Genomic DNA, 12,500 nt, shown 5'->3' with positions numbered 1-12,500 from the left:
TTTTTATATATATAAAAATGAAGATTGCTTCATATATATATCATTTTGTTTGCATTTTGGCTGATTTAAATGTATATTTTATGGATCTTAGATTTGGGTTGATTTAAATGTATAATCTTTAGATCTAATATATTGAACTTAGAAATTGGATTTTGTGTGGCTGATTTTGTTGGGCTATTTTTTTTTTTTTTTTTGATGATTTTGTTGGCTATTTGTTGGGTTGATTTAAGAAAATATATGTATTTGTTTATAAAAATGAAAATTTCTTTATATACATATATCATTTTGTTTTCATTTGAGCTTATTTAAATGTATGATTCATGGATATACTATTTGTTTTTATTTGGACTGATTTAAATGCACAGTTTATGGATCTTACATTTGGTTGATTTTGTTTTTGTCGTATTAACATATTTTTTGTTGGATTTCTTAAAAAGGAAGAAATATTCTTTTTTTGTCATATTAACGTATTTTTTTGTCAACTATCACATATGAAAAAATCATAATAAATATGTTGATGCGTCCTGAAGATTTAGTCATTCTTGAACCTGGAAATGATGGAGACAGTGATATTGATGTTTAACTTGATGAATTATTTGGAAACGATAGAATTGGGGAACATGATCTTGAATTGGTATCGTCGGATATGTTCATCCAAATAGATTGAAAAATTACTAATTCAATATGTGAACAAGGATCAACTTTGGAGGAAAGGAATATATGTGTAGATAATTCTAGTTTAATACATAAATGAATGTTATTTAATACTAAAGAAGATTTACAACTTGCTGTAAAAAAATACTATGTGACAAAACACTATGAGATTATTGTAGTGGAATCAAATTAAGATATTTGGTATGTGAGATGCAAATAGTGGAAGGATGGTTGTGATCGAAGGTTACGGGCATGTCAACATAAAACTCATAGGATGTTCAAAATCACCAAGCTTGAAGGGGAACAATCATGTTTGTTTTCATAATTGACATTGGATTATTCACAGTTTGATTCAAATTTTATGAGTATCGAAATCCAAAATTTTATGAGTACCTGTGGCCCTATTCCAAAAAGAAATTAAAAAACAATATAACTAAAATGTTAATTATAGACAGGTGTGGCAAGCCAAGAGAAAAGCGTTGATTGTTGTGTTTGATGTTTGGGAGAAATCATACTCAGAGCTTTCGTATTGGTTGAGTGTTATTGTTCATTACAATCCAGGAACACAATCAGATTGGTATTTCCTTCCATCTATATGCTAGGTACGACTATTTTTGGTTGAGTTTTATGGTCCTTTGGTCTTACAAGAGAAGGGTTCAAATATTGTAGACCATTAAGTCAATATCGATGGAACTCATCTCTACGAGAAGTATAAGGGGAAATTATTGACCACCTTATCTATTGATGCAAACAGACATATATTTTCCCTTGCTTTTGCTATTGTTGAAGGTGAAAATTTGTCCAGTTGGTCATGGTTTTTGTGGACATTATGTGAATATGTTACCCAAAGAGATGGTATTTGCTTTATTAGACATAAGAGCATTCTTACTGCAATTAATAATGAGGAAATTGGTTGGAGTGAACCTAGAGCGTACCATCAATATTGTCTTCGCTATGTTACCATTAATTTCAATACGAAATATAAATCAAAGCAATTAAAAGATTTGGTGTTTAAGGTAGGAAATCAACACCAAAGGCACAACAATTGAACCCTGAATGCCTTGAATATTTTTCTGATATTGACTTGGAAAAATGGACTCAATCACATGACGGGGTATTGCTATGGGTGGATGACAAGCAATGTAGTTGAATACATGAATGGTGTTTTCAAAGGTGCTAGAATGTTACCAATTACTTCTTTGGTTAGGCTAACATTTTATCGCACAATACTGTATTTTGAACATCGAAGACAAGAGATTAGTGAAGCACCCAACCGTGGGGACATGTATACAGAATATGCCCTAATAAAACTTAAGAGGTGGGAAAAACGAGCATATGCACACACAGTGACATCTATTGACAAGAAAACTTAAAATTTTGAAGTACAAGCTGGCGTACGTATGATTTCTCCCTATAAAGGACAACACACACAAGTTTTGAGCTTGAAAGAAGGAACTTGTTTCTGTATTAAGTGGCAGTCATTCAAGATTCCATGTTCTCATATACTTGCAATTTGTAATTACATCCGTTTGACATATATACCTTTTATTGATAACTGCTATAAATTGTCCCATTTCAAGCAATGTCATGAAAGTCGCTTCCATCCAATAGAACACCCAGATTATTGGCCAGAATTATCATTTACAGAAGTTCGTCCAAATGCGGACTTACTAAGAGAACAGAGTCGGCCAAAAAGTCCGTACATTCATAATGAAATGGATTGGAGAGAGGCAAGTCAAAAAGTTCGATATACAATTTGCAAGAGAGAATGACATAATAGACGTACTCATCCACAACGGACATGAGGTGCTTCCTCTTCAGGTCATTAAATTTTTTATGTACTTGTATTTTTTATGTAATTATATCTTTTATGTACTTATATTTTTTATGTAGTTGTAACTTTTATGTAATTAATTTATCTTATCTAATTCATTCTTAGGAAATAGATTTTTTTATATGATATAATTTGAACTTTTTAAGTAATGGAGTCTGGTCCTTCTAATCCTGTACAACTATATCAACAAAATACGCATCGTTCACAATCGATACAGGATAGTTCTTCTACCATAGTTTTCAGTTGTCGGAGAAGGGAGGCATCTGCACAACATACTATCTCATTTGATCAACATATTATTCCCTACGTTGAACAGGTAGGTTTTCTTGGGGTTGCACAGATTGGATTTATCCAATTTGATTGGCACCTCATTACTGCTTTAGTTGAGTGTTGGAGACTAGAAACCTACACATTTCACCTGCCTTGTGAGGAATGTACAATTACATTGTAGGATATTGTCATTTAGCTTTGGTTACGAGTGGACAGAGAACCATTGACAGGTTCATTACAATATGATTGGACAAATGTTTGTGATGGCTTAGGCATTCTATCAGATGATCTGAAAGGCTCGAGATTGAGTATCTCGTGGTTGACATCCTAGTTTTCAGAATTACCTCCCGATATCGATAACATCAGCATACGTAGGTATGCACGAGCATATATTATGCAGCTTATTGAAGGATTTTTGTTCCCTGACAAGTCGAATACTTTAGTACATCTCATGTTTCTTCCGCTACTGTCTGATTTCGAGCATGTCGGTACGTACTGTAGGGTGGTGCCTGTCTTGCATGGCTTTATAGAGAACTTTGTCGGGCTACCAATGCACAAGTATTGGAAATAGCGGGGCCATTGATACTACTACAAGTATGGGCTTATGGTAGATTTCCAATTATAGCACCAGTCCAGTTACAGGCCCCAGGTCATCGTCCACTTAGTGTCAGGTATTATTTCATTTATATATTTATTTCTTTATCATTTTATGTAAGAATATAAATTAATTGTATTTTTTATAATTTTAAATGGAGTGGTGTATTAGCTGCCTCTGCACAGTCAGAAAATATGTTGCTAGTATACCGAAAAATATTTGACAAACTGATGAACAATCAGGTAACAAATGTATATATAAATGAATATTTAAAACATTTTGGGTGTTTAATTATCTTCTTTTTTTTATCAGATTAATTGGACGTCATACACACAAGATATTTGGTCATCACTACCTGATTACCGTCGTGATGGTGAAGACATCTGGTTGACCGTTAGCCCTCATATATGCTTCCATATAGTAGAATGACATCATCTAGATCGTGTGTTGAGACAGTTCGGTCTGCTACAAACGATACCTTCGTTGTGTTTTACACTCCCAACACTATACCAGATTGATTTGAGAGGTAAGCATGACTAAGACTAGCGTCGAATTCATGCGGAATATATATCCTACTGGCATGGATAACATGATTGTTGTGTACAGGGAGAAATAACAAATGGACCAGTTATATCAGATGACTACTTTCCCTGGTACGATTTAATCACAAGGCGATTTATCACATCTGACGACGCTTACTATTACTGCATGGTAAGAGATTTAAAATCAGACATTTTCCAAATATATGATATGAACATTGTTTAATATTTATTTTTTTCATCATACAGAATAATTTTATCGGAGATGTACAACAATATCCAGTACAACAAAATTTACCAGAGTTGGGTTCAATGTGTCACCAAACATTGGTCAACATAGAAAGTATTGTCGGTCGTTCCGAGCCGGAAAGCGTACCGGCTGTTTGAGTCGCGAAAGGGCCGCTCATGCTTGCTATAACAATTCCTTACTTTAGGCTACTAGACTTGTCTTCAACAAACAAGACGACTCAATGTTGCTGACACTGATCGAAGACATATTCGTCGCAGACAACAACGACAACGGGCTGAAGCTAATTTAGAGGCACACGAAGACAACCCCCATGTGGGGTAAGGGCCAGGGGGTCGTCTTTAAATTTCATGTAAACTTCTATTTTCAAATTAAAGAACTAATTGTAAATATTCTTTAGTATAATGTCATTTTTTTATTTTATCAAAATTTTCATTTTCCCTCTCTCGGGCCCTAAATTTCATTTCTCTCAACTCTCCCACTTTACCAAAACTCAACCGAACAAACTCTCTCCTCTCTCAATAGATCTCTCAAATATATGTTATAGGATCGGCATCTCACCTACCCAAACAAACTCTCTCCTCTCTCAGTAGCTGCTTGTTGGCCGTTTGCCTTCAGGTCGGGTTTTCTTCAGGTTTCAGGTGAGCTTGGCGTTGTCCGATTTCAGATGGGCTATCGTTGGTTGTCCGGAGCTGGTCGCGTGGGTTGTGTATCTGATTTCAGGTGAGCCCTTTTATTTGAAGCATTTGAAGCATTTCTTCTGCTTTCCATGGTTGTTTTGCCTCTCCATATCCCCATATTATAGTCTCAAATGTCTTCAAATTAGGAGAAACTCCATATTCACATATGTTGTTTAAAATCTGTATGGCGTTATCCATTCATGGCCTCCTTTATTCTACCTTCCTTGCAATATCCACAAGCCACAATGCTGCAAGTCCGCTGATTTAGGTTGAATATTGTTATCTTGCATCAGTTCAAATACGCCGTTACGCCGTTTTGCAGTGTACATCTCATTCCCATTCCCATTATTCTCATTCTCAACAACAATAATTGGTCTACTTGTAGTACTAGAAGAATTACAAAACTCACTCCCATTAGTAAACAAAAACCCCTGTTGTAGTTGTAGTAGTGATGGGGCTGATCTAGTGGTGGTAGTAGTGGTACAAGTTGGCCCAATTTCAGCAGCTTTCTGCAACAAAGCTGTAGCTGACATATTTCCCATCTGGTTTTGATTCATTTGCTGTAATTGATGGCTGTATAATAAAGAAACTCCTCCTTCATTATTCATCATTAACCCTTGATTTTGATTATGATTAATATAATAATCACCCATTTGTAATTGGTTTCCCCAAACTCCATCTTCAACGTACATCATCATCGGCCCCCCAATCATTTGAACATTATTCTTATTGTCATTGTTGCTTCCTTCACTGAAATTGGCTTCAAAATTGAACCAAAGTGTTGGCCCGTGAATAACCCTCTTTCATCTTCTATGCACCCTCCACCCATTAAATTATAGTTGAAATTATTGCTTACTGTTGTTCCTGCTTTTACTCTTGCTGTTTCTTCTGCTAATGCATCGCAAAATGCCCTGTGAGTTATGAAGCTCTCTCTCCTGTGTTTCACACAATTTCCATACTAATTAAAACATAATTAATTATTTACATCTAATTATTAGAGTTATATTTATATATATACCTTGAAAATAGAGTTCCACAATCACATTTGTATTCTCTAGTGCCACAAGTTTTGGAGTGTGCTTTCCAATCAGATTGCACAGCGTATCTCTTTGAACATTTCTCACACTTCCATTTCTTCTTTTGTTGCATTCACATCCTTTTGTTCTTCATTTTTAATTGTAGCTACCTTATAGCGTTATTTTTCACTGGAATGGAGAGGTGAGAGCAATAAAGTATACTATCATCATGATTAGAGCAATTTTATTGTAACATCTTGTGAGATCTCATGTCTTGTTTTCTTCATTTTTCTTGTAAACTCTAATTTATACGTAACGTGGTTAATGGTTCATGCTTGTCATCTCCATATGTTACCGTTTAGAGTCGTTACCTCCCATTGGCTTTAGCTTAGAATTCACTGTCAGTTGTTCTGTGGTGTTGAGTGAAGTTTTTCATTTGTTAGGTTCAAGTTTGACGTGTAAGGCTAAATTTTGATTCTTGAAGATTTGGAAGGAAGATAGGAAGATTGCATTGGACGTGTTTTAAGAAGGTTGACAAGTGGATAAGGTGCACCCAACACAAAAAGGACTTCATAACAACATTAATAACAAGGACAAGGTAATATTTATAAGATGCTTATCTTAAAAGTCTAGTTGTTCTAAATTTGTTGAAGTTTTTTCAATCATAATTTTATGCTTTTAAATTTTCCCTTGTTATTTTTTATTTATTTATTTATTTTTTTTGTAGATTAAGTTGCATATTTTACAATCATGGATAAGTCATGGATGAAAATGAATAGAATATCAACTGAGTATGGTTTAGGGGTCGAGAAGTTTATTAAAAATGGTCTACAACATTCAAATATACCGAATGTCATGAGTTGTCTATGTTTGAAGTGTGTTAATGCAAAGAGTCTAGATGTGAACAAAATAAGAGAACACTTATTTTTTAATGGTATAGATCAAAGTTATCAGACTTTTTCATGGTGAATCATTACCGATTAAGAGAAACAATGAAAATATGTCTACGAGTGAAAGAGACGAAGCTGATGAGGATGATGTTGATGTTGATGACACAATTGGAATGTTTGAGGCTGCATACAATAATTATTTTAGTGGAAAATTCGATAATTTTGAAGAATTATTAGATGATGCGAAGAAATCATTGTACCCAAATTGTAAAACTTTTCCCAAAATATCTACATTGGTAAAATTATATAATTTAAAAGTTAAATTTGGATGGAGCGATAAAAGTTTCACTGAGTTGTTGGAATTAATTCATGACATATTACCTAGTCCTAATGAAATTCCAACTTCTACTTATGAAGCAAAAAAGATGTTGGGTACTCTTGGAATGAAGTACGAGAAGATTCATGCATGTAGGAAGATGATTTCTGTTTAGAAAAGAACTTCTAATGCAAATGTATGCCCATTTGTGGTACAGTCAAGATGGAAGCTTCAAAAAAAATTTAAACAAAAGGGCTAAGAATATCCCAGCAAAAGTTCATGTTGGTATTTCCCCCCAATTCCAAGATTTGAAAGAATGTTTCGAAGTAAAGAGACAACAAGTTTATTGACGTGACATGCTAAAAAAAAAAGAAATAGATGGTTTATTAAAACATCCCAAAGATGCCCTATCGTGGAAAAAAATAGACAATTTGTGGCCAGAGTTTGGGTCAGAACCTAGAAATCTTCGTCTTGCTCTTTTGACAGATGGGGTAAATCTACATGGAGATCTGAGTAGTAGATATAGTTGTTGGCTAGTGATGTTAGTGACGTACAATCTACCTCCATGGTTGTGCATGAAGTGAAATTTTTTTATGTTGACTGCACTAATATCTAGTCTTAAACAACCGGGAAATGACATAGATGTTTATTTAGCTCCGTTAGTAGATGACTTGAAAAAACTTTGAAATGATGGGGTTGAGTGTTACGGTGCATATGAAGAACAACGTTTCATGCTTAAAGCCATTTTATTATGGACCATTAATGGTTTTCCTGCGTATGGTAACTTATGTGGTTTTACGGTTAAAGGATATCATGTATGTCCAATTTGTGGAGAGAATACTTCATCCACTTATTTACCAAAAGGGAAGAGGATGGCATATCTCGTGCATCGCAAGTTTCTACCCTACCATAATCCATATAGGAAACAAAAGAAAGCTTTTAATGGCGCACAAGAAATAGAATTTGGTCCAGAACCATTGAGTGGGGAAGAGATTCTTGTAGAAACAAGTAAGTATCAAACACTTCAACTTATTGGAAGAAAAAATCTATTCTTTTCGAGTTAGAATATTGGAAGTATCTTGACATGCGGCATTGTTTAGGCGTGATGTACATTGAAAAGAATGTATGTACAGATCTTATTGGCACATTGCTTGATATTCCTAGTAAAACAAAAGATGGAATAAAGACTCGATTAGATTTGGTAGAATTGAACATTAGATCAGAGTTACCCCCTCAAGTAGGAGAGAAAAAATTATTTTTACCTCCCGCATGTTATAAATTAACACGAGCTGAGAAATTGAGCTTTTGTAAGCTACTATCAGAAATTAAAGTACTTGAAGGCTATTCATCGAACCTTCAAAGTTTAGTGTTGCTCACAGATTTGAAACTTTACGGACTTAAGTCGCATGACCATCACGTTCTTATGCAACAATTATTACCGGTAGCTATTCGTGATATTTTACCCAAACATGACTTGCAATTACCTTGCAATTACTCGCCTATGCTTCTTATTTAATGCTATATGTTGCAAGGTGATCGATTCATCTCAGTTAAAGGGTATGCAAGAGGATATCGTTGTCACTCTATGCCTCTTAGAGAAGTATTTTCCTCCATCATTCTTCACAATAATGGTACACCTTGTAGTGCATCTCGTAAGAGAAGTTGAGTTTTGTGGACCTGTTTATTTGAGTAGATGTATCCTTTTGAACGGTCTAGTTGTTTCTAAATTTTGTTGAAGGTTTTTTTCAATCATAAATTTTGATGCTTTATATTAAATTTTTCCGCGATTGTTTATTTTTATTATTATATTATATTCTTATTTTATTGTTAGATTAGTTGCAAAATAATGTATTACAATCATGGAAAATAAGTCATTGATGAAAAAAAAAAAGATGAATTGAGGAGAGTAATTCACACTGAGTATGGACTTTAATGGCCTCGGATCGAAGAGAAAAATTTATATATATTGTCCAAAAAAAAAAATGAAACAGTCTACACTTCAAATATTTATCCGTGTGTATTAACTTGAGTATTAGATCAGTTGAGTAAACTGTCTTATGTGTTGAGAGTAGGGTGGTGTTTTTTTTTCAATAGACCGCTCTCATCTAGATGTGATACAAAATATAATTGATGAACATTTTTTTTTATTTTGTTTATATTGGTATTATGATTCATCAATTGTTATTCACGTACTTTTGGTTGCGCATGACCCGGGATAGTGAATCTGACATTTAACCGAAATAAGAGAAACAATGAAAATACGGGTATGTCCCCTAAAAACGAAGTTGAAAAGAACGAATTGTCTCGGGAAGCAATAAATGAGAAGTTATTCGCATGTTAGAATGATTGAAATAGACACAAATTGGAGGAATGTTTGAGGGGCGCGTGCGAGACGGTTGACAATATATTAATTATATAGTGGACCACCTTTAAAAATTTCGTAATTGTGTGGAGAAAGATAATAAATTATTAATGATGATATATTGCTCTGGAGAGAAATCATTGTACGCGTCAAAATAATGATAAAACTAGTTTCCCAAAAAAATAATTACAATTGGCCTAGAAAAAAATATAATATATAATTTTAAAAAGATTAAATTTGAAAACCGACTTGGTGAGCAGGAGTAAATCGTCTATACAATAAATCTCAAAGATAAGAGTTTCTACTGAACGTTTGTTGGATATATTACAGATAGTACATAACGTAAACCTAGTCCTAATGAAAATTCCAACTTTCTACTTATGAAGCAAAAAAGATGTTGGGTACTCTTGGAATGAAGTACGAGAAGATTCATTGCATGTAGAAATGATTGTTGCTTGTTTAGAAAAAGAACTCTCTAATGCAATGTAATGCCCATTTGTGGTACATCAAGATGGGAAGCTTCAAAAAAAATTTAAACGAAAAGGCTAAGAATTCCCAGCAAAAAGTCATGTGGTATTTCCCCCAATCCAAGATTTGAAAGAATGTATTCGAAGATAAAGAGACAACAAGTTTATTGACGTGACATGCTAAAAAAAAAAGAAATAGATGGTTTATTAAAACATCCCAAAGATGCCCTATCGTGGAAAAAATAGACAATTTGTGCCAGAGTTTGGGTCAGAACCTAGAAATCTTCGTCTTGTCTTTTGACAGATGGGTAAATTACATGGAGATCTGAGTAGTAGATATAGTTGTTGGCTTAGTGATGTTAGTGACGACAATCTACCTCCCATGGTTGTGCATGAAGTGAAATTTTTTCTTATGTTGACTGCCACTAATATCTAGTCTTAAACAACCGGGAAATGACATAGATGTTTATTTAGCTCCGTTAGTAGATGACTTGAAAAACTTTGAAATGAATGGGGTTGAGTGTTACGGGTGCATATGAAGAACAAACGTTTCATGCTTAAAGCCATTTTATTATGGGACCATTAATGTTTTTCCTGCGTATGGTACTTATGTGGTTTTACGGTTAAAGGATATCATGTATGTCCAATTTGTGGAGAGAATACTTCATCCACTTATTTACCAAAAGGAAGAGGATGGCATATTTCGTGCATCGCAAGTTTCTACCTACCATAATCCATATTTAGGAAACAAAAAGAAAGCTTTTAATGGGCGACAAGAAATAGAATTTGGTCCAGAACATTGAGTGGGGAAGAGATTCTTGTAGAAACAAGTAAGTATCAAACACTTCAACTTATTGAAGAAAAAATCTATTCTTTTCGAGTTAGAATATTGGAACAGTATCTTAAATGCGGCATTGTTTAGGCGTGATGTACATTGAAAAGAATGTATGTACAGATCTTTATTGGCACATTGCTTGATATTCTAGTAAAACAAAAGATGGAATAAAGACCGATTTAGATTTGGTAGAAATTGACATTAGATAGAGTTACCCCCTCAAGTAGGAGAGAAAAAATTATTTTTTACCTCCCGCATGTTATAAATTAACACGAGCTGAGAAATTGAGCTTTTGTTAAGCTACTATCAAGAAATTAAAGTACTTGAAGGCTATTCATCGAACCTTCAAAGTTTAGTGTTGCTCACGAGTTTGAAACTTTAGGACTTAAGTCGCATGACCATCACGTTCTTTATGCAACAATTATTACCCGGTAGCTATTCGTGATATTTTACCCAAACATGACTTGCAATTACCTTGCAATTACTCGCCTATGGCTTCTTATTTAATGCTATATGTTGCAAGGTGATCGATTCATCTCAGTTAAAGGGTATGCAAGAGGATATCGTTGTCACTCTATTGCCTCTTAGAGAAGTATTTTCCTCCATCATTCTTCACAATAATGGTACACCTTGTAGTGCATCTCGTAAGAGAAGTTGAGTTTTGTGGACCTGTTTTATTTGAGTAGATGTATCCTTTTGAACGATACATGAAAGTGTTGAAAACTTATGTTACGAAATAGAAATCGACCAGAAGGATGTGTTAGAGAAAATTATATTGTTTGAAAAAACTTATGTACGAAATAGAAATCGACCAGAAGGATGTGTTAGAGAAAATTATATTGTTGAAGAGACTATAGAGTTTTGTTCTGAATTGTGATTATTAATTCTATTAGGCTAAACTCATCAACAAAGAAAGCAATTCAAAATTATAGAGCGATTGTCAGCTGTGTTTCTTTATCAGATCGGTAAGGATGAGTTAGATCAAGCTCTCTTTATGTCCTTCAAATATAAAATGATGCGTTTCCTTACGTCGAGTATGTAGATCTCTCTTATTTACTTGTTTTAGATTACCTTGATTATTCAAATTAATCTACTAACTTTGTCATTATAATAAGGCAACATATGGATATTTTGTCTAAGCTCCAATTATGGTAAAAATAAAAGTAGAAAGTGGCTTCAGAAGAGCATAAATCGTACATTCAGTTGGTGGTTGTCCACACGGGTAATCTTAAAGACCTACTATTTGATGTATAATAAATGTCAACTACTAAATATTATGAAATATTTCGAAGGTTCCTAGCTCTCGAAGTATCCAAAATTCATATCGCTTTCTTTGAGATGGATAGTCTAATGGACCTTATCCAAACTGATGGAACTCCTCATGTAACTACTTGTATTCATGTTGCATAAAAATAACTATAAATATAATATATGTATTAGAGTATCTATTAGGAAAAAATGAATAGTCAGGTACAGATATAGAATATAATTAAACGAAGAAAGTAATTATTATTTATAAAATTAGATCAAAAGAAGAAATAATCGCATACGTGAAAGTACTCAAGTATCCGAAATCCAGAAAATTTATAGCCAAAATACAACATAGAATTGACTAAATTTAGACAAATAAGTACCTACAATTTTACATATATACACAGAGGATAGATATGTGTATAGTTAGTAGGACTTAAAATATTGAAAATATATAAACGTAATATATAATATTGTAATGTTTAATTATAGCATTGATACAATATGAGAAATAAATTGAAATTGTAAAAATAACTTACAAGAA

At 33.6% G+C, this 12,500-nt stretch overlaps 1 long non-coding RNA gene and 1 pseudogene across 1 annotated transcript; one reads left to right on the top strand and one right to left on the bottom strand.

Annotated features, from left to right (window-relative positions):
- Positions 1–3,287: 3,287 nt before the first annotated feature.
- Positions 3,288–4,480, top strand: LOC120082430. Its single transcript, XR_005483173.1, has 4 exons — positions 3,288–3,429; positions 3,666–3,879; positions 3,960–4,064; positions 4,142–4,480. It is a non-coding gene; the product is annotated as an uncharacterized LOC120082430 (long non-coding RNA).
- A 554-nt stretch (positions 4,481–5,034) lies between these two features.
- On the bottom strand, positions 5,035–5,988 carry LOC120083985 (annotated as a pseudogene).
- Between the last annotated feature and the right edge of the window lie 6,512 nt (positions 5,989–12,500).

This window comes from Benincasa hispida, chromosome 8 (genome assembly GCF_009727055.1).
Source record: "Benincasa hispida cultivar B227 chromosome 8, ASM972705v1, whole genome shotgun sequence".
In the NCBI taxonomy this organism is placed as follows: Eukaryota; Viridiplantae; Streptophyta; class Magnoliopsida; order Cucurbitales; family Cucurbitaceae; genus Benincasa; species Benincasa hispida.
This window is presented reverse-complemented; position numbering and strand designations above follow the sequence as displayed.